This window comes from Urocitellus parryii, chromosome 2 (assembly GCF_045843805.1).
Source record: "Urocitellus parryii isolate mUroPar1 chromosome 2, mUroPar1.hap1, whole genome shotgun sequence".
Classification (NCBI taxonomy): domain Eukaryota; kingdom Metazoa; phylum Chordata; class Mammalia; order Rodentia; family Sciuridae; genus Urocitellus; species Urocitellus parryii.
Genome location: NC_135532.1, coordinates 175,574,708 through 175,595,652, shown reverse-complemented (window position 1 = coordinate 175,595,652; position 20,945 = coordinate 175,574,708). Strand labels below are relative to the sequence as shown.

Genomic DNA, 20,945 nt, shown 5'->3' with positions numbered 1-20,945 from the left:
GACACCCCTGGCCAGGGTCACTGGGGGGTCGGGGTGCCAGCCTGCCGACCAGAATTGAAAGCATTTTAAATTTTTATAAGCAGGGTAGCAATGCACAGTTGAGTTCCAGCCCTCTAGACAGGAACAGAGAGAAGAAGCCACCAAGAGACATGCATAAGGCAGAACAAGTGAGATAGTGACAGTCTGTCGGGGGAATGAGGATGAAGGGAAATCTCTGACTATTCCTTTGTTTCCAGCTCAGACCACCCACAATTTGCCAAGATTTGGAAAGGGCAAGTTGGGGAGGGAAGACAATCAGCTGTGTGTTGTATAAGTTGGCTTTGACACACCTATCTGATACTCAGATGGAGATGCCCAGGGACAGTGAGGTTATGGGTGTGGACTTATTATAATCAGGGTTCAGGTAGACATGGTAGTAGCAGATGTTACTAGTGTTCACTGACACCCCTTTCTCCTGGTCCTTGCAGTTAGGTGACCATACAATTAGTTCCTGGCAAGTGGACTGGAAGCAGACGTGATGGGTGTAACTTCTACATCTTGTCAGTTAAGAATCCACTGCAGAAGTTCAAGCATTCTTCTCCTGGACCATGTGCTCCAGATGGCATGACCACAAATGGAAGTGGCCTGTCTCCCTGGTCATTGCTTGAAAGGTGCCTACAGAGTCACTCCATCAGAATGAAATTTGCTTGGGAAAAAAAAATACACATTAAGCCACTGGGATTTTAGAGTAGATCTGTTGTTAGAGCCCAGCCTAGCCTAGACTTCCTATTACAGAGGTCATCAGTGTATGGGGAACCACTGAAGTCTAAGATGGATAAGGAGAGCACACACCTTAAAGTTGGAATCATTTTAATGAGTTTTTTAAATAAGAGCCACCCTTCAGTAATGACCTGTAAAGGGGGAAGAGGCACCCTTGCCGACTCTAGGGTGCATACCATCATCTTGGTTGGAAGAGGGCTATACAGAATGTTTGAAATTGCCTCTCCAGGAAATTCTGATATCTGTATGCTCATCCTTATCTGAAAATAACTGAGAAAATAATCAGAGAAGAAGCAGATCCTGACTGCTAACCCCAAATCTATTACTCAGACTCAAACACAACCCACAGTGTGTACCAGCAGTATGCCCCTCCCTGACTTCTGATATGCCCCAGTATTATCTGTTTAATTTCTCCTGTTTATTAAGCCCCCTGTCACCCCCATTTCTTCCAATGTCAATGAGGCAGCAGGGCTGTGGAAGAGCATGACTTTAATTTGTATCTCACAACACAGGCAGCTCTCTCTCTTATGCCTACCTGACAACCCCCAACAAGTTTCGTATTAGAACTGACAATAGGAATAGCTCAATAAGAAGATGCAAAAGTCACTGTTTCCACAGCAACACTCCTGACCTCATAGAGATCACGCCTGAGTCCTGGGAACATAAGGGAATGGGTTGGGAGGTGAGAAGAAAACCAATGGAAGGGCCTCTCAAGTCCCTGCCTGGGGGGCCAATTTCCAGGCCTGAGGACAGCTGATGTCCCTCTCCAGCATGTCAAGAATGCCACCTATACACCAGCATGCTCAGCCAGGGTTCCCCTGTCACAGGTTTTGTCCCTACCTCAGGCTACAGCACATACTCTCCCGCCAGCCAGACTTCTTCTCACCCTCTGTAGATTTTCCACATAGAATTACTTGACCCTCACACTCCACTCCAGGGACAGTGAGCTCCACAAAGCCATGTGCTAGTCTTGCCCATCTTTCATTCCAGGAACTATTTTAAGATGACCTTGAACGAATTCAGGACTCTATCTTGAGCCTTGTACTGTTCACCAAGGACTTGTTAGAAGAAACAGACCTACTAGGCCTGCCAACGTCATGAGCAGAGACACAGGACAGTAAACAAGGAATGTGAGGAGTCAGCCTCTAACAACCTGGGAAGCAGGATCCAGGGGCCAATCCAAACTTGGTGACCTTCAAGAGGGGGTGAGCCTGAAGCCCTGCCATGACAGCATGCTACCTGATCACTCAGGTTCATGGCCAAGAGACTGGCCTCAGTGGTAGCTTCAAAAATGAGGAGATAGAAATGGTATCTACCTTGACTTGGGAACTGGTTACAGGAGTCTATATATTTATCAAAACTAACTGACCCATACACTTAAGATCTGTGCATTTCTCTGCATGTAAAAATTTTATCTCAATAGAAAATACAAGGGGTGTAAGTCTGACTCCATTTTCTGGATAATTAACTGTTAACAGCGTTTAAGCCCTCTCCCTCTCTCTTCCCCTTCTGCCCACATGTGGGCAAGCTGGGAAGGAAACCTAGATGCTCCTTCCTTTGGTTCCAGCAGGAGGTTCAAACCAATCAAACCCCAGCTCCCATGGAGCCCTCACCCCAACCTTACCCCTAGTCACCATCAAACCCTCAAGCCACCCTCATTTCGACTTTCCGTTCTTTCTCAATTTCAGGCAATTTAAGAGGCTGCCCTGTTCTCCCCAGAAATCCCCATCATGTGGTGTCAAAATTCAAACAAATCTTGGATGGGGTCTCTGCTTGAATGTGAAATAGCCAAAACCAAGGGGTAACACACGTACTGCTTCTCTAGCTGGAACCAGCTACATGGACGGGTGGAGTATTCTCATTATAGAGGTGAGAACACCCCCATCCCTGTACTCCAGTGTGCATCTGTCCCTTTCACTAGGTCCACCACTAACATAAGCCAGGCCTTATATGTAGGGGAAACAGAGGAACCCACAGTAGGTCTAAAAGCAGGAATCTGGATATTGCATAGTCTTAAAATATTTCCAGGAAAGAACACACAAGAAACTGGGGTTGTTTCCTGTGACTGAAAGCTGCCTTTGAATTCCAGAAACAAAAGAACAAGCCTTCTTCACTGAGGTCAAGACTTGGAATAAGCATCAACAGATAAAAGCAGGTTTTAGACAACATAAGAAAGAATTATCTAAAATCCAAACATGCCTGAAGATGAAAGAAACTGCCTCTGGTGGTGGCAGCTCTCTGTCACTGGACAAGCTGCTCTCTGGGATCCTGTGGGAAAGACTTGAGAAGTGATGATGGGATGGTGCCTTGGAGTTTTCCCAGTCTTGAAACTCCCTGACCAATTCAACAACTCCCTCATCTCTGCTAAAAACTGCAGTGCTCAACAGCCTGAACAGAAAGGAATATGAGGGTTAAGGACTGGTCTTCAGTCACATTCTATGTGAACTCAACCTGAATCCTGGCCAGTCAGTTCTCTTAGAGCTTCACATGGGCACAGGAGGTTCAAACCAATCAAATCCTAGTTTCCTGTGTGCACATGCGTGTGAGCATACAAGTGACGGCCAGGAGGGCTGGAGGCACAGTGACTAGAAACAAACCCCAGGATGGATACTGCCAGGTCATAAACTCATAATCCATCCCCACAGGGATAGAAATAGAACAACCCAGTAAGCAGTTTCCAACTGGAAACTCAATTTCATTGTTCCTCTGAGGGAACTGGAAAATGGCGATTTTCCAAATTTCACTTAGAGTAGTAAAGACATGGCACAAATTTAAAAGCAAGTCAGGGTTACCAATTATTTCCTAGGAGTGGCTTCTGCCTCAAGAACCCTGCATCTGCACCCACGTGCTGTGTGACTTGTGGGGGGAACCTGAGGATGCCTCCTGCAACTCCCCATCAGCATGGCTCTTCAGGGCCTTCATTTGCTCCTTTCCCTCCCATTCTGTCTCCCCTATATATAGGCAGGGCTGGGTGAACTGGGTGATGGAGCCCCTGATGGAAAGCAGAATCTTTCATTAACACTAAGCAGCAGGAGCCCTGAGACAGCATCCCGACCACACTCCATGGAAGAAGAGGAGCAGAGAAGAGGTGCAGGGAGGGGAGGCAACACAACCGTGATGAGCTGCACAACTCTGTTGCTAACTCCAGCTCCTGATATCTGCACTGAAACCAGGGACAGGAGGGGCACCAACAGTCCCTCGCTGGCAGGAGAGGTCACTTCTGCCCTGGAGGCCTGGCTCATAGGAGGGCCAAGAAATAAATGGTCACCAAGGTTTGAGGATGAACTGCACCTCTGGCCTGCCTGGTCCTTGAGACTGAATTCCATGGCTGCAGCCTCCCCCGAGTCCAGAGCCCTTTCCTGTTGCTCCTGTCATCTCATCAATCCCTTTTGAATAATTTCCTGTTCCTTTTTCTTTCTATGGGGCTGCACTCCTCTTCCTGACTCTGTAGGCCCTGAAGATAAGCAAACAAACAGATAAGGGTCAGCCTCGAAGGCTCTCATGGCCCTTCCCAGCCCTCACAGAGCAAGGCCTGTCTGGCCAAGAGCGGTGGCAGTGATCAGAGCACACAGTGCCACTGCAAACGTGACCAGACTCATGAACCCACAGCTCTACACACCAAAAGCAGACTGGAAAGTCCTCCACTACTACCCCAGCCCTGCAACTCACCTCTGCTTAGCAGGAGCGACAGGTACTCCTTAGTCACACAGGTACTCCTTGGGAGAAACAGACCCCGATTACTTCTTTCTCAGGAGTTTGTTTCTAAGACATTTCAAACTAAAGACCTTTAGCTATACAAAAGAAGTGATGGAGCTCATCCCTACTCAGCTTATGAGGGTGGACTAAACCAAAATATGAAATGCCCAAATTATTTCAAAGAAGCCACTTTGGACAAAAGAGTTAAGGGTGGAGCACAAGGCACAAGATTCTAAAGACATCGCCACATGACAGCACCAACTACATGCAGGTCAGGGGTCTGGAATGAGAGCCCACTTTTTCCAATAAATGAGAAATAAGGTGTTGATTTATTCTGGAAGCACACGTAGGGAAAGTTTTGCTTCTTCTGAGGACTGAATCCTTCCTCTACTAATTGGGCCAAGTAAATAATGAAGATGGCTATGGGGCAAAAGTGGGTCTTTTGCTCCTGTGCATACCTTTATTGTCTTTTCCACCAGACCTATTCTCTGATCTATTTAACCCTAGGCCACGGTCTGCTCATTTGTTTAATTTTAGGTTATTTCAGTGAGCACCTCCTCCCACATAGCAGGGCTACTTAAGCTCTCCCTTGCGTTATTATCACCCTCATTTTGGGAAAGAAGGCTAGGGCCAGAGGGTAAGCACCCACTGTGATACCTGACAGAGCAGAGTTTGAACCAGTTGGGGTGCCCCCACCACTCGCACCCTCAACCACACAGCCATGGAGATGGGCAGGGAAGATGCACAAATCACCTCATTTACTCAAAGACAAAAGTTAAGCTCTCAGGCTAAATTCTTGCTTTTTTTTTTTTTTTTTTTTTTTGGTGGTGCTGGGGTTTGAACCCAGGGTCTTGTGCATGCTAGGCAAGCACTCTACCAACTGAGCTATATCCCCAGCCCTCTCAGGCTAAATTCTGAGACTAGGTCTTAAAGTGCTTTAGTATTGCTCTTAAGAGCCCTGGTTCCTCAAGATCCAATAAAACATGCTATTACAAACACTGGGATGTAGCATTTCCATTCTAAATGTTCTAAGTCTCAAACCGTTCTCCAAATAAATCAAGTGGGCAAGTCTCAGGGCCACAGAGCCAGATCCCAGGAAAGCATGGTGTGTCACCCCCATGCCAACAGCTTACAAACAGCCCTGCAGAGGAAGAAACCTCCTACCTCTCTTCACCCTCCTCCCCACTCCTGGAAACCCAGCAAGAAGCCAAGGTCTGCTTTTCCCATCAGGAGAGAGAAGAGCTTACTCCAAAGAGTCACTGGTGAAAGGAAGGAAATTTAGACAAAAGAACAATAAAAGACCTTATATTTTTCATTCCTTTATGTGAAATTTGTTTTTTTAGACAACAACTATTTTTGACAACAACAACAATTAGCTCCCCATAAAAGGTCAGAATTAAAATCTCTAGAGTGGGACTGCCAAACAACGCCCTGGACTCAGATTTATTTAGTAAGGGTCTTTTGGTGTGCTAAAGTGTATACCAAGGATAGAAAAAAAATTAAAAATCTATAAAAGAAAAAAATTAATCATGTTACTATAGTTTATATCATGTTTTCTCTACTTCATCTGCTTCCTTTTCTATAAAACTCTGTGAGGTACATATTATTATCCTCATTTTACAAATCAAGAAACTAAAGCTCAGACAGAATAAATAAATGATGGAGTTCTCACATCCAGTTATTGGTAAAGCTAGGTTCATGTTTGGGATTATAAATCAATCATCTTGTTCCACTTACTGTGTTTCCCACTAAATTCTTGGTACTCAGGCTAAGGTTGGTCTGCTCTTGGGCTCCCTGAAAAATGGCTTCTACCTGTTGTGGCTACAGCAAGAAGGCCCAGTTGGAAGAACCCAAAGTAGTCAGGTAGTTTACAGGATTCAGGTGACTCAAGTTCCTCCAAACTGGGATGAGAGCTCAGAACCAGGTGAAGTGATGCACACCTGTAATCCCAGCAACTTGGGAAGCTAAGGTAGAAGGATCGAAAGTTCAAGGCCAGCCTCTGCAACTTAGTGAGTCCCTATCTCAAAATAAAAATTTAAAAGGGCTGGGAATGTAGCTCAGTGGCAACAAGTGGCCATGGATTCAGTCCCTGGTTAGCAAAACAAAAAACAAACAAACCAACAAAAAACTTAGCTATGGGTACAAATATGAAGAAATTACCAAAAGACTCAGAACATAACTGTTACCTACCATGGTTCCTACGAAAGGGGAAATTTGGGACCTGCTCAGACTCTACCCCTCAAAACCCCATGACTTGAAGGAAACTAGTGTGAGGGGTAGATGGCCAGAAAACACTTGAAGAACCAAGATGTTCCATAGTTAAAGTGCATTGTGATCCACTTGGTGGACCTAGGCACAGTGAGGCACCTTATTTGGGGAGCAAAACACCAGATTAGATTCTGGATAATATTCTAACATTAAAAGACAGGCTAGATTTATAATCTAGGAAAGAGTTACAGAAAAAGAAAATAGAAAAAACTTATGGCCTAGTTTGTGCAACACTTTCCAATCCACATAAATTCATTTCTTCTCTATTGTTGACCTATGAGATCACTAGGAACAAAGGCAATCAGCAAAGCAGAATGCACAAAGGATACTCCCTTAAGACCACCTATGCAGCGCCCTGTGTTGGTTCAGTGCAAAGAAATAACACTCAAGTTTATCAATTTCCTCATTTTTGCAATGACAGACTGTACAGACTGTCACAAAATTGTACAATTTTTCAGATAACACCTTCTAGAAAACAAGTGTGGAATGAGTAAAGGCCTTTGGCAGGCACCATGTATGAGCCCTCCATACCTCAGTTGACTTCTTCTTGGATTTCAAGCTGTCAAACACCATTAGCTTATAACAAGGGCCAAGAAAATAACACAGGACTTCACTACCTTTGTCTTTATCCAAAAACATTAAATCCCAACTCCCCTTGTTGGTTCTCACCACACCTCAGACCATCTTAATGGTCTCTCAATTCTAGCAGTTTAAGAAAATCCTCAAAATGGTTCAGAGGAACACCCCTGAGCAGCGTGTGTGCACACACGCACGCGCACACACAAACCCTGCAGGTCTTTCTAATTTAGGTCTTCTTTCCCAGAAACAAGGTCAAAATTCCCTCCCCAACCTATAAACAGCTTACAAAAATTCTAGTGTTTGAATCTATTATAGGCACTGTGGACTGGGTAAATATTCAGAGGGAATTTACTAACACTGAAGGCAATGCTTACTTCAGTTAAGAAAAAAAAATCTGAAATTACTCTTCAGATCAAAGCCTTCTCACCTTCACTAAAAATATATATAATATTATTATACACACACACACACACACACACGGTGTACATTAAAAAAGAAGAGTTTCATAGTTTATCACTGTGTCTTAAATAATCATTTCAATTTTACTTTCCCAAATGGAGGCTAGTTTTTATGACTGTTTTTTTTTTTAATAGTATGTTCTACAGACTGTACAAATCAAAGGTTCTGAGCAAGGACAGCTTGGCATCCCTCATGTTTGTCCTGTACAGAGCAGCAACAGCTCAACAAGTGACCTTACTTCCATTAAAGGTGGCAGGGAATGGGAGAAAGGAAAGAAGAGAAAAAGAAAAGGATGGGTGCCCTTCAATACTGAGGACAAAGGTTTGTTCTGGGAACTAGAACAATAATCACGGTTTTGGAATGCTCAGTGTCTTTGAACTTAGAATAAAGAATGGAAAAAGCAGCTCGGTTGGGGAATGTTCCATCATGATAATCTGATTAGTGAAACATGAATCTCTGAGCACATTTGAGTGCAACTGGGGATGCTGAAGGGACATGCCCCAGAACCGACATCATGAGGACAGAAAAACCTGCCACTGGTATTTCTGGGTCCTGGTTGCGGGGAAAAGCTATGGTCTAGAGGGGTTTAGAGTTTGGTTCCTTCCCCCTCTTGATTTCTGTGGTTACTGAATGGCTATGGTAATAAGGTCAATTTATGCTTTTAAAAAAATCAGCTTCCAACCTTGGTGCAATGTTATAAATTATATGAATTGTCCACTCAATGGTCATGTGGTCAACAGAACTACACTGTCTTGGCCTGAGTGGCACTTGGACACCCAGCCTCCCAATACTGAGGACACAATAGGCCAGGATCTTCATGTTCCTCCCCCTCCCCTTCCTGGTACTTTAAAGTAAGCTCTGGTTCTTGTTGCATACCCATCTCACACCTGGACTACCCCCTCCTTTTACCACAAGCTCTGAAGTCCCTCTATTGGCTCTTCCTGCCTGTTTCCTATCACTTTGACTCATATCCACAACCTCTTCATTCTTGTGTGACCACCACCTGATCCTTAAGCACTTGAGCTGTAAAGACTAGAGGACAATTCCCCATCACTCTGACACCTCTCATTCGAGTTCAACCTCCCCTATCACTTAACAAGTCTGAAGCACTTAGCTCCTCAATGTCTGGAACTGCTGCATTAGCTGCCTTCTGCTGTATACTACATTTCCCAGAATTTCAAAGCCACCACAGATCTGTTCCTGGACTAGGTAAATCCCCTATTCAAAACCCTCTAATGCTAGTTCCCTGACCACAGTACTCCTCACTGGGTTTCAATGTGCTCCACAGATCCTCAAGTAGACTCCATTCTTTCAAGTCAATCCCACACGAGAATTAATAAAAAAAGCATTAAGTAGACAGATGAAAATGCAAATCATGTTGTTCCACAGTTAAAACTCCAGCAAGGGTTGCAAATACCACTGTCCTCAGGAAAAAGTCCCAGATACTTGCCATGGCTATCAAAGCCCCCTGCATTGCCTTTATCACAGCTGTAACAGATTAACCACCTGTTCAGGCATCGGAGTAATATCTACACTCAATGGAAATTCTGTGAAGATAGACACATCACTTTTTCTAATTCCTATGTCCACAGCACCTAGGCAGGTGGCAACAAGGGCAGCAAATTTGTTCTCACTGAGCACTCTGAGACCTGAATATATTCCAGAACACTCTGGAATCTCCAATGTCTTTCTAGGTGTCTTCTCCAACAGCTGCCACTAACCCTCAGCACACACCTCAGGGAGGGGCCTGAAGACTGGGAAAGGGATTCTTTCTGGCCAGAGCAATCGGCTCAAATGGAATCAAGTCTACAGTGGCTCAAGGGGAGAATCTCTGCCTACACTAGGTCAAGGGCAGCAAGTCCCCAACTACATTGGCTCCAGGCAAGTAAGTCCCCATCTACACTGACTCAAGACACACCATGAACAGAAAAGGGAAGCACAGTGATCCAGGTGTTGGACTGGGCTCTTGCTCTTGCTCACAGGCCTCCCTCTTGGGGTTTTTTCGGTTTTCCTCCCCGTTCTTTAAACCCGACATTCATTCATTCATTCATTCATTCATTCAACCATCCATCCATCCATCCATCCATCCATTCATCCATAAGCTTGCAACATTGAGTCCATCATCCAATATGTCAAAACAGAAATTTATTAAGATCCAACTCTGCTGAGAGGGGTGCCTACACATGTATTATTATGCAGAAGGCAGCTAATGAAGCAGCTGAGGGGGTGGGGAAAGAGGAAGACCAGCAGCATTCTCTATACTACTGAAGTTGCCCTACTGCAGACTGACACCAGGATGGTACCCTTTCTTGTGTTAAAAGGAACCCCCTGTGGGACCACAAAGAAATACTCATAGGTCACAGCCACAGTGAAAGGCACAAGAATTAAAATGTTTCACCACAAACATCAACTGAACAGAAGAAAAGATAGTCATAGGAGGACATAACTCACACTGAATCAAAACTTGCCTTGCTCTCCTTCAAAGGACACAAGCCAGGCTGAACTCAACCTAACACCTAAGGACCTTATCTTAGATAATCACACCATAATAATGACAATGCTGGGGGGAAAAAAAAAAACCAAACCTTGTCCTTAGGTGTGGAGTTTTGAGCCTAAACCTGTCTTCTGGGGATAATAATTCAATCCATAACACTCCCTTGTTCTACACCTGAGAAATTTTATCATTGGGTGTTGAACTGGGTCCTGTAATTATTCTACACAAATCCATGCAACAATCATACATCACTGGGTGTTGAACTGGGTCCTGTAATTATTCTACACAAATCCATGCAACAATCATACATCTATCTGTCCTATCACCTTTTCCTAGTCCTCTAGCTTTTCTCCCTATGAAATTATATTTATTTTACTTTCCATCCTCCTGAAGAATTTTTTCCAAATGACAAATTTTTATTTTTTTTACTATATTTTTCCTTTGGGCACGTCAAAATTGTTATTTTTACTGTCTTCGGTCTTGCATAATTTTGATAAGAATTCCAGAGTCACTTTAATGGTTCGATGTCTGTTAATAAGCTCTCCTGTTCTTCTGGATGACTACAAGTGTTTTCTTTAATCCATAGTTGGTCAGGGCTCTCCAGGTGCCTGGGCATGGATTTCATTGAGTTTCTCCTATTGAGGATTGCTAAGTTATTTTAGTCTGTAGATTCATGTCCAATGGCCCTCAAGACCTGATAATGGTCTGTGAGGGCCTTCTCTTAGCAGGAGCTGCACCCCTGCGCCACTATACTACTCTCTCTACGCTCTCTGCGCATCCCTAAGCCGGAACACCAACTAAGGATGCTAACTAAAAAATAAATAAATAAATAACCCCAACAAAACACCAAAAACAAAAAGCAAAACACAAAACAAACAAACAAAAACAAAAACCCAAATCAAAAAACCAATAGCAAACCACCACAAACACCAACCACCAACCACCAACCACCAAACGCACTAACTAGCTGGGAGTCCGACAGATCACCACCAAGAGCTTCCTGTGCTTATGGACAAAAACCCATTCACAGCCACTTTTCTATATTCCCTCACAGTGGCTCCTTGTGAGGTCAGAGCAAGAAATGACCCAGTCACACCTGGGCATATTCCCCAGGGGTCATCTTACTTGGGGCCTCCTGGACTTTTCTGACTTTCATGAGAAGAAGAAAAAACCCCAGAAGCTTTTTGTTTCTGTGGGTTATGGAGACTGATATTTACCTGTTTAGACATGAAAACCGGTATGATGCCTCAACGGTCTATTCATCTGGAGTCTGAAAATCCATAATAACTTTCAGCTTTTAAAGACCTCATCATATCTACACTCAAAAGTATTCAATTCCCCTTTCTTCCAACCCACAGTGATTAGGATCCAAGGGATGGGAGTGCTTCACTCACATTGTGATGCTATAACAAAACACTCTGCTCCCTAAGATGCTCTAGAACTGGGCATTAACACCTATGGGGTTGAGAGGGAGGGAGCATCCATCATCATTTCCCCACAAGGTTCTCATCACATTTCTCACTAGAATCCTGGAACACAGCAGGTTGTGGGTTGGTATGTTCAAAGTGATGAGAAATCAAATACAGAAGCCGACAATCCTAGAACCAGCAAGTGTCCTTCCCATTGGGTGAAGAAATGGAAGCATTCCCACACTCCTGGGTCCCTTTAGGCTGCTATTAACAAAACCCCTTAGACTAAATTATTAGCAATAGAAATCCACTTCCCACCACTCTGGAGACTGGCAAGTCCAAGGTCGGGTGCTTTGTTGCTGTATCCTCACATGATGGGAGGGCAGAAATGCTGACCAATTCTCTCAAGTCCTGCTTTCTGTTTGTTTTGTTTTGTGTTTTGTGTTCTTTGGACATACTGGCCATTTAACCCAGGGCCTCGGGCATGTCAGGAAAGTGCTCTACAGATGAAGTACTTCCCTAGTCCCCCAACTTTCCTGGTGGGTTTTTTTTTTTCTTGTTATTGGTTTTATTTTATTTATTTATTTTTTGGAAGACAGTGTCTCACTAATTTGTATCTACATTCCTCAGGTTGGGCTTCAACGTGTGTTCCTCCTGCCTCAGTGTCCTGAGTTGAGAGCATTACAGCCTATTATGGTTCAGTTGTGAGGTGTCCCCTACACAGGCTCCTGTGCTAGTGCAGGAATATTCAGAGGTGAAAAAGTGGGAGTGGGAGAGCTGTAACTTTATCAGTCCCTCCTACATAGAAAGGACTGGCTGGTCACTGTAGGCGGGTGGGGCATGGCTGGAGGAGGATGGACACTGGGGCCATGCCATGGGCCTGTGACGCCCTGTGACTCTTAACCCAAACTCTTTCTGTCTCTGCCTCTTTGGTGCCCTCAGGTGGGCAGCTCCTCCTTGGCTGGGCCCATCTTCCCTGATGGGCTGCCTCACCTTGGGCTCAGAACAATGGAGCTGGAGACCTCTGACCCGTGATCCCCAGGTTCACTTTTCCTCCTCTATGTTGTTCTTGTTGGATGTCTTGGCCACAGCAATGGAGAAGCTCATTAAAACACCACCATATGCCAGTGTTCCCAGCTTGACAAAACTACGTGTGTGTGTGTGTGTGTGTGTGTGTGTGTGTGTGTTGGGGTGTGCTTGGAAGTGAACCAGGTCCTTGCACATGCTGGAGAAGCACTCTTAAGGGACACATCCGATCCCATGGGTGGAGCCCATGGCCTAACTGCCTCCTCCAGGCCCACCTCTCAATGCCATTATGTAGAGGCTGAAGGGTCAACAGGAATTTTGGACAGACACACACATTCCAACCACAGCCCCAGACAGACAAGAGCCCAGGGAGTTGGTCCCCACCAGATGTCCCCTGAGGGGAGTCTTTCAGGTTGACCCAAAGGACACCAGATTAAAAACTCAGATCTCCATGAAGGCAGAAACATCTCTGGTAAAGCAAATTCATGACAATTAAAACTAGAGCCACTTTTGTTTTCTACAAGATGTAAGAGGTTCGTGTAGCAGAACTGTGTTCTATGGTACTGAACACACAGTGTCTACACAGGTAACCACTGTGACATCAGCAGCTGAGGGTGTGGGATGGAGAGGCACAGCAGCAGCAGTCTCTACACTACTGAATTTGCCCTGCTGCAGATTCACACCAGGGTCATGTGGTTCTCATGTTAAATGGAACCACAAAGAAAGGGAGCTACAGAGAAATATCTAGAGGACAGACCCCAGTGAGAGGTGCAAATACTAAAGTGTTTCACCACAAAAAATCAACTAAACAGGAGAAAAGATGGTCACAGAATGGCTTAAGTTATACTGAATCAAAACTTGCCCTGCTCTCCTTATAAGGAAGCAGGCCACACCAAATCCAATCAAGAGTCCACCTGCTCTCCTTGTAAGGATATAAGCCAGGCTGAAGCAAGAGCATACCCTAGCCCCTTATGACCCCATCATAAGTAATTACATCATAATAATGGCACTTCAGAAAAAAAATACTTCATCCTTAGGTGTGGAGTTTTGAACCTACGCACGTCTTTGGGGGACATGATTTATTCCATAACATGCTCTGGTCCTACCTGTCTGAGAGTTCTTATCAATGGGGGTTGAATTTTGCTGCATCATTATTCTACATCCATCCATACCATCATATGTCTTCCTCAGCTTGTCCACAAAGTGCCTTGTGTAGGGACATGTGTATCTACATTCACGATGGAACTGGGTCTGTAAATTTTGGTTTCTTTCATAGTTTTATTCTGGCACCGTCTTTTCTGGTTTTGTGGCCAGGTAATACCAGCTTCATGAAATACACTGTGAATCATCCCCTCTGCTTCTACTTCCTAGAAATGTTCATATACAGCTCGTATTAACCCTTCTTCAAAGGTGTGGTAGAATTCTCAGTGATGTGGTCTACACCTGAAGACCTTTTTGGAACTTTTCCTTTCAGGAACTTCATTTCCCTGATGGTCACCCAACCATCTAAATGTTCTTCAGGTAGCTCCTGCTTCTCCAGAAAACTTCCACTTCGTACACATTGTACGGGTTTGTACAGTGTCATTGAAGATATTATTCGTGCTTATTTTTTTCCTTGTGCTGGTTTTGGGTTTATTTTCATCACCTTTTTCTGTTTCTAAAAGTGGTCATTTAGATTATTGATTTGAGAACTTCTACTTGCCTAATGTAAGCATTTGATGCTACGAAACTCTAAGCAATGTTTTCATTGCATTGCACAAATTTGATATGATGTATTTTAATTTGTTTGGTTCCAGATATTTTCTCAATTTTTCCTTTTAATTGTGAAAACATATCTTAAAGAGCTTAAAAAGATAAAAATAGCCTCTTCTATTTACCTGTATATTTGTTATCTGTTTATTTTTCTCTTTATCCCTGATGACCAAGTTTCCTTCCAGTATGATTTTCTGTCTGTCTGAAGGACCAATGATTACTTTAGCTAACAAGTCTACTGGCTCTTAGCTTTGCTTTATATGAAGATATATTTATTTTTCCTTCCTTTCCGAAGAACACTTTTGGTATATGGGATTTTGGTTTTCCTATGCTTTTTCTTTGGGCACTTTAAAAATGTCACTTCACTGCCTTCTGTCCTACTTAATTTCTGATAAGAATTCCATAACCACTTAAATGGTTCCCTGTCTGACGTTACGGTATCATTTTCTTCCAGTTGACTTCAAGTGTTTTCCTTCATCCTTGGTTTGTAAGTGTTCTCGATGTGTCTGGGCATGGACTTCTTTGGGTTTATCCTACCAAGGTTTGCTGAGCTGTTTAAGTCTACAGAATCATGTCTTTCACCACATTTGGAAAATGGAGCCCTAATTTCTTTCTGGGCCATACTCTACCCTCTCATTTTGGATCCCTGATGACATTAACCATAGACCAAGTCACAGGTCCTGAAGTTCTATTTAGTAAAAGTCACAGCAGCAGCTACAAACTTTCCTCTCTCCATTCTTTGCTTGGAGCAAACTCTCTTGATCCTTCAGGTTCATCTACATGGGGCTTCCTGGGTGCCCACACAGGGCAGCTCTCAGGGCTGTGGTCTTGTTCTCACTGATCACAGAGGCCTGCTTCTGTTCAGAGTCTGTGAAGATGGTTGTTACTTCTGGCTTTCTGGACTGCTAACCCTAAGCTCCTCTGAGTTGTGGACTTGCACTGACCCAAACATCCTTCCCACTCTCCCCATGACAAGGTGCCTTGTTGCTATGTGCTCACATAATGGGAGGGGCTCAGTGTTGAACACATTCACTCAAGCCCTGCTTTTCTTTGTTTCATTTTATGTTTTGTGTTTTTTGGACAAACTGGCCATTGACACCAGGGCCTCTGTGTTTCAGAAAAGTCCTCTACAACTAAGGTATTTTCCCAGCACTTTTAATTTTTATTTTTTAAGCAGGTCTCACTCTGTTACTCGAGTGGGCTTCCATGTGTGATTCTGGCCTCCTCTCCACCTCTGCTAACACTGTCCCTGCTCAGAACCTATAACTAACACTACTCCTTCCATCAATCAGCAATGGATCTTGGGGACAGTATAACAGTGGCAGATTGGAAAGACACCTTTGGGGTGAATATCAGGTAGGAGGAAAGCATGAGGCATGCTCTGGAGCCTCTCTCCTCTTTTAACTCTGAATTAATAACTTGGTTCAAATTTCTTTTATAACTTTGCCACTGCATTAAGAAATAAGGCCCAACTGTGCACAAAATTTTAAATTAAGGGTCACATCAGATGAGAAAATAGAGGTTATTAAAGTGTGATTTTTAGAGACTAAAATGTCAAAGTAATGAGGAATATTGAATGAGACAAGACTAAATAAATGAAAAGATCTACCTTGCTCTTAGATAGGAAGAATTAATATTATCAAAATGACCATAATGCCAAAAGCACTATATATAGATTTAATGCAATTCTGATCAAAATCCCAATGACATTCCTCATAGAAATAGAAAAAACACTCATGAAATTCATCTGGAAAAATAAGAGACCCAGAATAGCTAAAGCAATCCTTAGCAGGAAGAGTGAAGCGGGTGGTATCACTATACCAGACCTTAAACTATACTATAGAGCAATAGTTTAAAAAAAAAAAAAAAAACAGCATGGTATTGGCACCAAAATAGACTGGTAGACCAATGGTGCAGAATAGAGAACACGGAGATAATCCACAAAATTATAATTATCTTATATTAGACAAAGGTGCCAAAAATATACATTGGAGAAAAGATGGCCTCTACAACAAATGGTGCTGGGAAAACTGGAAAGCCATAAAGAACAAAATGAAATTAAACCCCTATCTCTCACCATGCACAAAACTCAACTCAAAGTGGATCAAGGACCTAGGAAGTAAATGAGAGACCCAGTGTCTAATAGAAGAAAAAGTAGGCCCTAATCTCCAGCATGTGGGATTAGGCCCCAACTTCCTTAATAAGACTCCTATAGCACAAGAATTAAAATCAAGAATCAATAAATGGGATGGATTCAAACTAAAAACCTTCTTCTCAGCAATAGAAACAATCTGTAAGGTTAATAGAGAGCCTACATCTTGGGAGCAAATTTTTACCCCTCACACATTAGATAGAGCACTATTCTCTTGGATATATAAAGAACTCAAAAAGGTAAACACACACAAAAAAAAAAAAATCAATAAATGGGCTAAGGAACTAAATAGACACTTCTCAGAAGAGGATATACAATCAATCAATAATATATATAAAAAAAATGTTCAACATCTCTAGCAATAGGAGAAATGCAAATCAAAAGTACTCTCAAGATTTCATCTCACTCCAGTCAGAATGGCAGCTATTATGAAAACAAAAAACGATAAGTGTTGGCGAGGATATGGGGGGAAAGGTAAACCCATACATTGCTGGTGGGACTGCAAATTGGTACAGTAATCTGGAAAGCAGTATGGAGATACCTTGGAAAACTGGGAATGGAACCACAATTTGACTCAGCTATCCTTCTACTCACTCTATACCCAAAAGACTTAAAAACAATATACTACAGGGACACAGCCACATCAATGTTTATAGCAACACAATTCACAATAGCTAAATTGTGGAACCAACCTAGATGCCCTTCAGTAGATGAATGGATTAATAAAAAAAAAAGTGACATATATACACAATGCAACATTACTCAGCAACAGAAGAGAATAAAATCATGAGATCTGCAGGTAAACGGATAGAGTTGAAGATAATGCTAAGTGAAGTTAGCCAATCCAAAAAAAATAATGCTGAATATTTTCTCTGATATAAGGAGGCTGATTCATAGTGGGGTGGCGGGGGTCGGGGAGCTGGGAGAAACAGATGAGCTCTAGATAGGACAGAGGGGTGGGAGGGGAAGGGAGGGGGCATGGGGTTAGAAATGATGGTGGAATGTGATGGACATCATTATCCAAAGTACATGTATGAAGACACGAATTGGTATGAATATACTTTATATACAAACAGAGATACAAAACACTGTACTGCATATGTGTAATATGAATTGTAATGTATTCTGCTGTCATATATAAGAAATTTTTAGAAGTTTCATGAAAAAAAAAGACTAAATGAGCTATAATTTGTCAGCTAAGCAAGTCATTAATTGTCACTTCATGGACATTTTTAAAAAGCCATAGCACATTTGAGGACAGGCAGAGGAGTCAGCAGAGGGAAAACTCTTTTGTGTGGGAACTGGTTTATTCTTTCTTTAAGCTAGTGTTGGTCAATTACCTCACAGCCTAACCATCTCAGAGTGAAAAAATCAATATGCACCAAGGCAATTATGTTCTGAACATCTTGGTACTGAAATGGCAATGAGTTTTCATGGCCTAATTAGCTTTTAACTTAAAGCAATAACAGCTAGTCTCTATTTTTTTTCTAGAATATTTATTTAAAACAAAAAATGCAAGCCTATTTCAAATTGTTTTAGGAAATCCTCAAAGGATAGGCAGAGAGTCAAATATCAGTGACATGATATTAAAATGTTACTCTGATGTTTATTCTTGGGACACAGTTTTCAGAAAGAGAAAATATATATCTGAAGATAACCACAGGCATAAAAAAACAAATTATAGTCCTTAAAAAGGGGAACAATTATATATCTGCTCCACCCAAGCTCACACTCCTTGCTGTTCCCATGTGCCATGAGCTCCACATTGTTCAGTGCAGCCTTTAACTATCACCAGGATTTGACACAGCTGATAGTTCTCCCTCAAAATGGTCAACACACCCCTCCACCCCAGACCAGGAGCTCACAGGAAAACAAAGTCACTGTTTCTTCTAAGTACTTTCAGTTTCATTTCTTACATTTAAATCTTTAATCCAAAGCTATTGACATATCATATTTCATACATTAGATTGGAGTGGGTTATGAACTCCCAATTTTTACCCCAAATGCAGATTGCAGGATCACGTCGGTTACACATCCACAATTTTACATAATGCCCAATTAGTAATTGTTGTATTCTGCTACCTAGCTTTGTAATGTTGTGAACAACCAATAAAAAAAATAAAATTAAAAAATTAAAAAATTAAAAAATAAATAAATCTTTAATCCATTTTGAATTGGTTTTTGCAACTGGGGAGGGAAGTGGAGCCAGTTTTATTCTTATGCAATTTTCCCAGAAACATTTCTTAAAGAGATTGTTCTCTCCCCAGTGTGTTCAATGTGTGTCCTTGCTGCCTTTGTGGAAAATTTGATGGCTGTAAATGGTGTCTTCTCTATCCTGTTCCATTGGTATCTGAGTCTGCTTTCATGCCAGTGTCATGTTGCTTTAGTTATTATTGCTTTGTAGTATGCTTGGAATTCATGTAATATGATACCTCCAGTTTTCTGATTTGATTATTCAGGGTCTTTTGCAATTACATGCAAATTTTAGGATTTTGTTTTCCTACTTTTGTGAAGAAGTCATTGGTACTCTGATAGAGATACACTGGATCTGTAGTGCTCTGGGTAGAATAGACATTTTAACAATAGCAATTCTACCAATACATGAAAATGGGATATCTTTCTACTTATATGTGTCCTCTTGAACTTCTTTCCATATTTTTTATAATTTTTATTGTAGAGATCTTTCAGCTCCTACATTATTTAACTTTTCTTTATTATAACAAAAATACTGGTGGCAGGCTAACTTCCTTACAAAAAGCGTTATTTAGCTCCCAGTTTTAGAGGTTGCCTGTCCAAACAGCATGGCACAGGCTCTTGAGGGTGCCCCATTGACTTCATCCTATGATGGAAGGCATGCATGTGTATTTATCTCACTCTGTATGGTCTGTCCCTGTCCCCTTAATAAGCCACCCTTCATGATAGTTTCACTGTAATGATCAAACTTATCTAATCACTTCCCAAAGGCCAAACCTCTAAACAATCTAGTTTTGGATTAAATTTCCATCCTCTTAGTACCTCTAAAATAAGACTTCAGGATTAAATCCTGCAAGAATTCAGGGAGACAAATCATTTTCAAATCATAGCACCACCTTTATATTCAAAAACAAACAAACAAAAAAGCTAAAAAAGAGATTTCTGGCTGTTCTTGCTACAAAAAAAAAAAAAATGATGAGATGGATATATACTATTTACCCTGATTTGATCACTGGGTAATTTATAAATATACCAAAACATCACCTGTAGCCCATAAATATGTACAACTATTACATGTCAATTCAAAAATTAAAGAAAGGAAAGAATCCAGAGTCTTGCCCCCAAGGCCCTGTAGGCATGGGGGTAGGGAGCACCCCATGCTGACTCCCACACACAAGTTACCTTCAGCAAAAGCTGGGAAAAGAGCTAACTTGCTAGTCACTTGCTAATCATAAGCTTTACCCTCAGCTTTCCCTTATCCATAAAATCAGACCAGCAGAAGTTGTGACTAATTCATAACAAAATATAACCCAATAACCACTCAATTGCAGCTTGGGGATTCGGTGTATGTCAGATTTACCCAATTCTGTCTGGCTTGGATTACAAAAATTAAATTGCATTTCCTGATTGTGGAGCAACTGTGATGAAACATCCCAGAAGTATGCTTGGGGAAAAAAGGGATGCAAACTCAGGAGACAACAACTAGCACAGGTGATTCATAGAAAGGATGAGTGATATTCCAAGTAGGAAGTAGACTCAAAGAGAATGATCACACAAAACAGGACTTCCTTTCCTACACTCCCTGACGTTCAAAGAAGAGCTGATCTGGGAAAGAAAAAAAAAAAAAATTGCCCTGACATCTCATCATGGGAAGGCTAAAGTCCCAAAGAAGGAGTTCTAGGCCATTGTAAGGAAAGGTTATTGAGTCTTTATTAGATAAAGAGTCAAGGGCCTGGAAGTCAGAAGGCTGAGATGTAGGAACATCCCAACCCAAGCCACATTAGAAACAGCAATAATGACAAACACATTATTATGTGTCAGGTACCATCTTTTCAAGCAATGTTTTCCCAGTGCTCTTAACTATTTAACCATTATACAACACCTAACAAAATCTTTAAACACAAACACCCCTGTCGTCACAGAGTTTTTCACAAGATGTCAGCATCAACAGTTCTTAGGAGCCAATTCAGGAAGTTACTCTTTCATCACAGGGAGCAAAATATTCCTTCCCCTCACCACTAAAAACATTTATCACTATGGAAAATACAGACAAAAGATGCAGAGTCCTCAGATGGTATTTCAAAAACCAATTCTCAAGTTAATTAGGAAATACTGGTAGGCATTTTGCCAAGTACACTAGAAAGAACAAACCTCTATA

The 20,945-nt window shown here is 42.1% G+C and overlaps 1 protein-coding gene and 1 non-coding gene across 2 annotated transcripts in view; both read right to left on the bottom strand.

Annotated features, from left to right (window-relative positions):
- Positions 1 to 20,945, bottom strand: part of Xxylt1 (xyloside xylosyltransferase 1) — a 160,218-nt gene that overhangs the window by 95,276 nt on the left and 43,997 nt on the right. The window lies entirely within an intron of this gene.
- Positions 5,278 to 5,350, bottom strand: Trnaa-agc (transfer RNA alanine (anticodon AGC)). Its single transcript has one exon. It is a non-coding gene; the product is annotated as a tRNA-Ala (tRNA).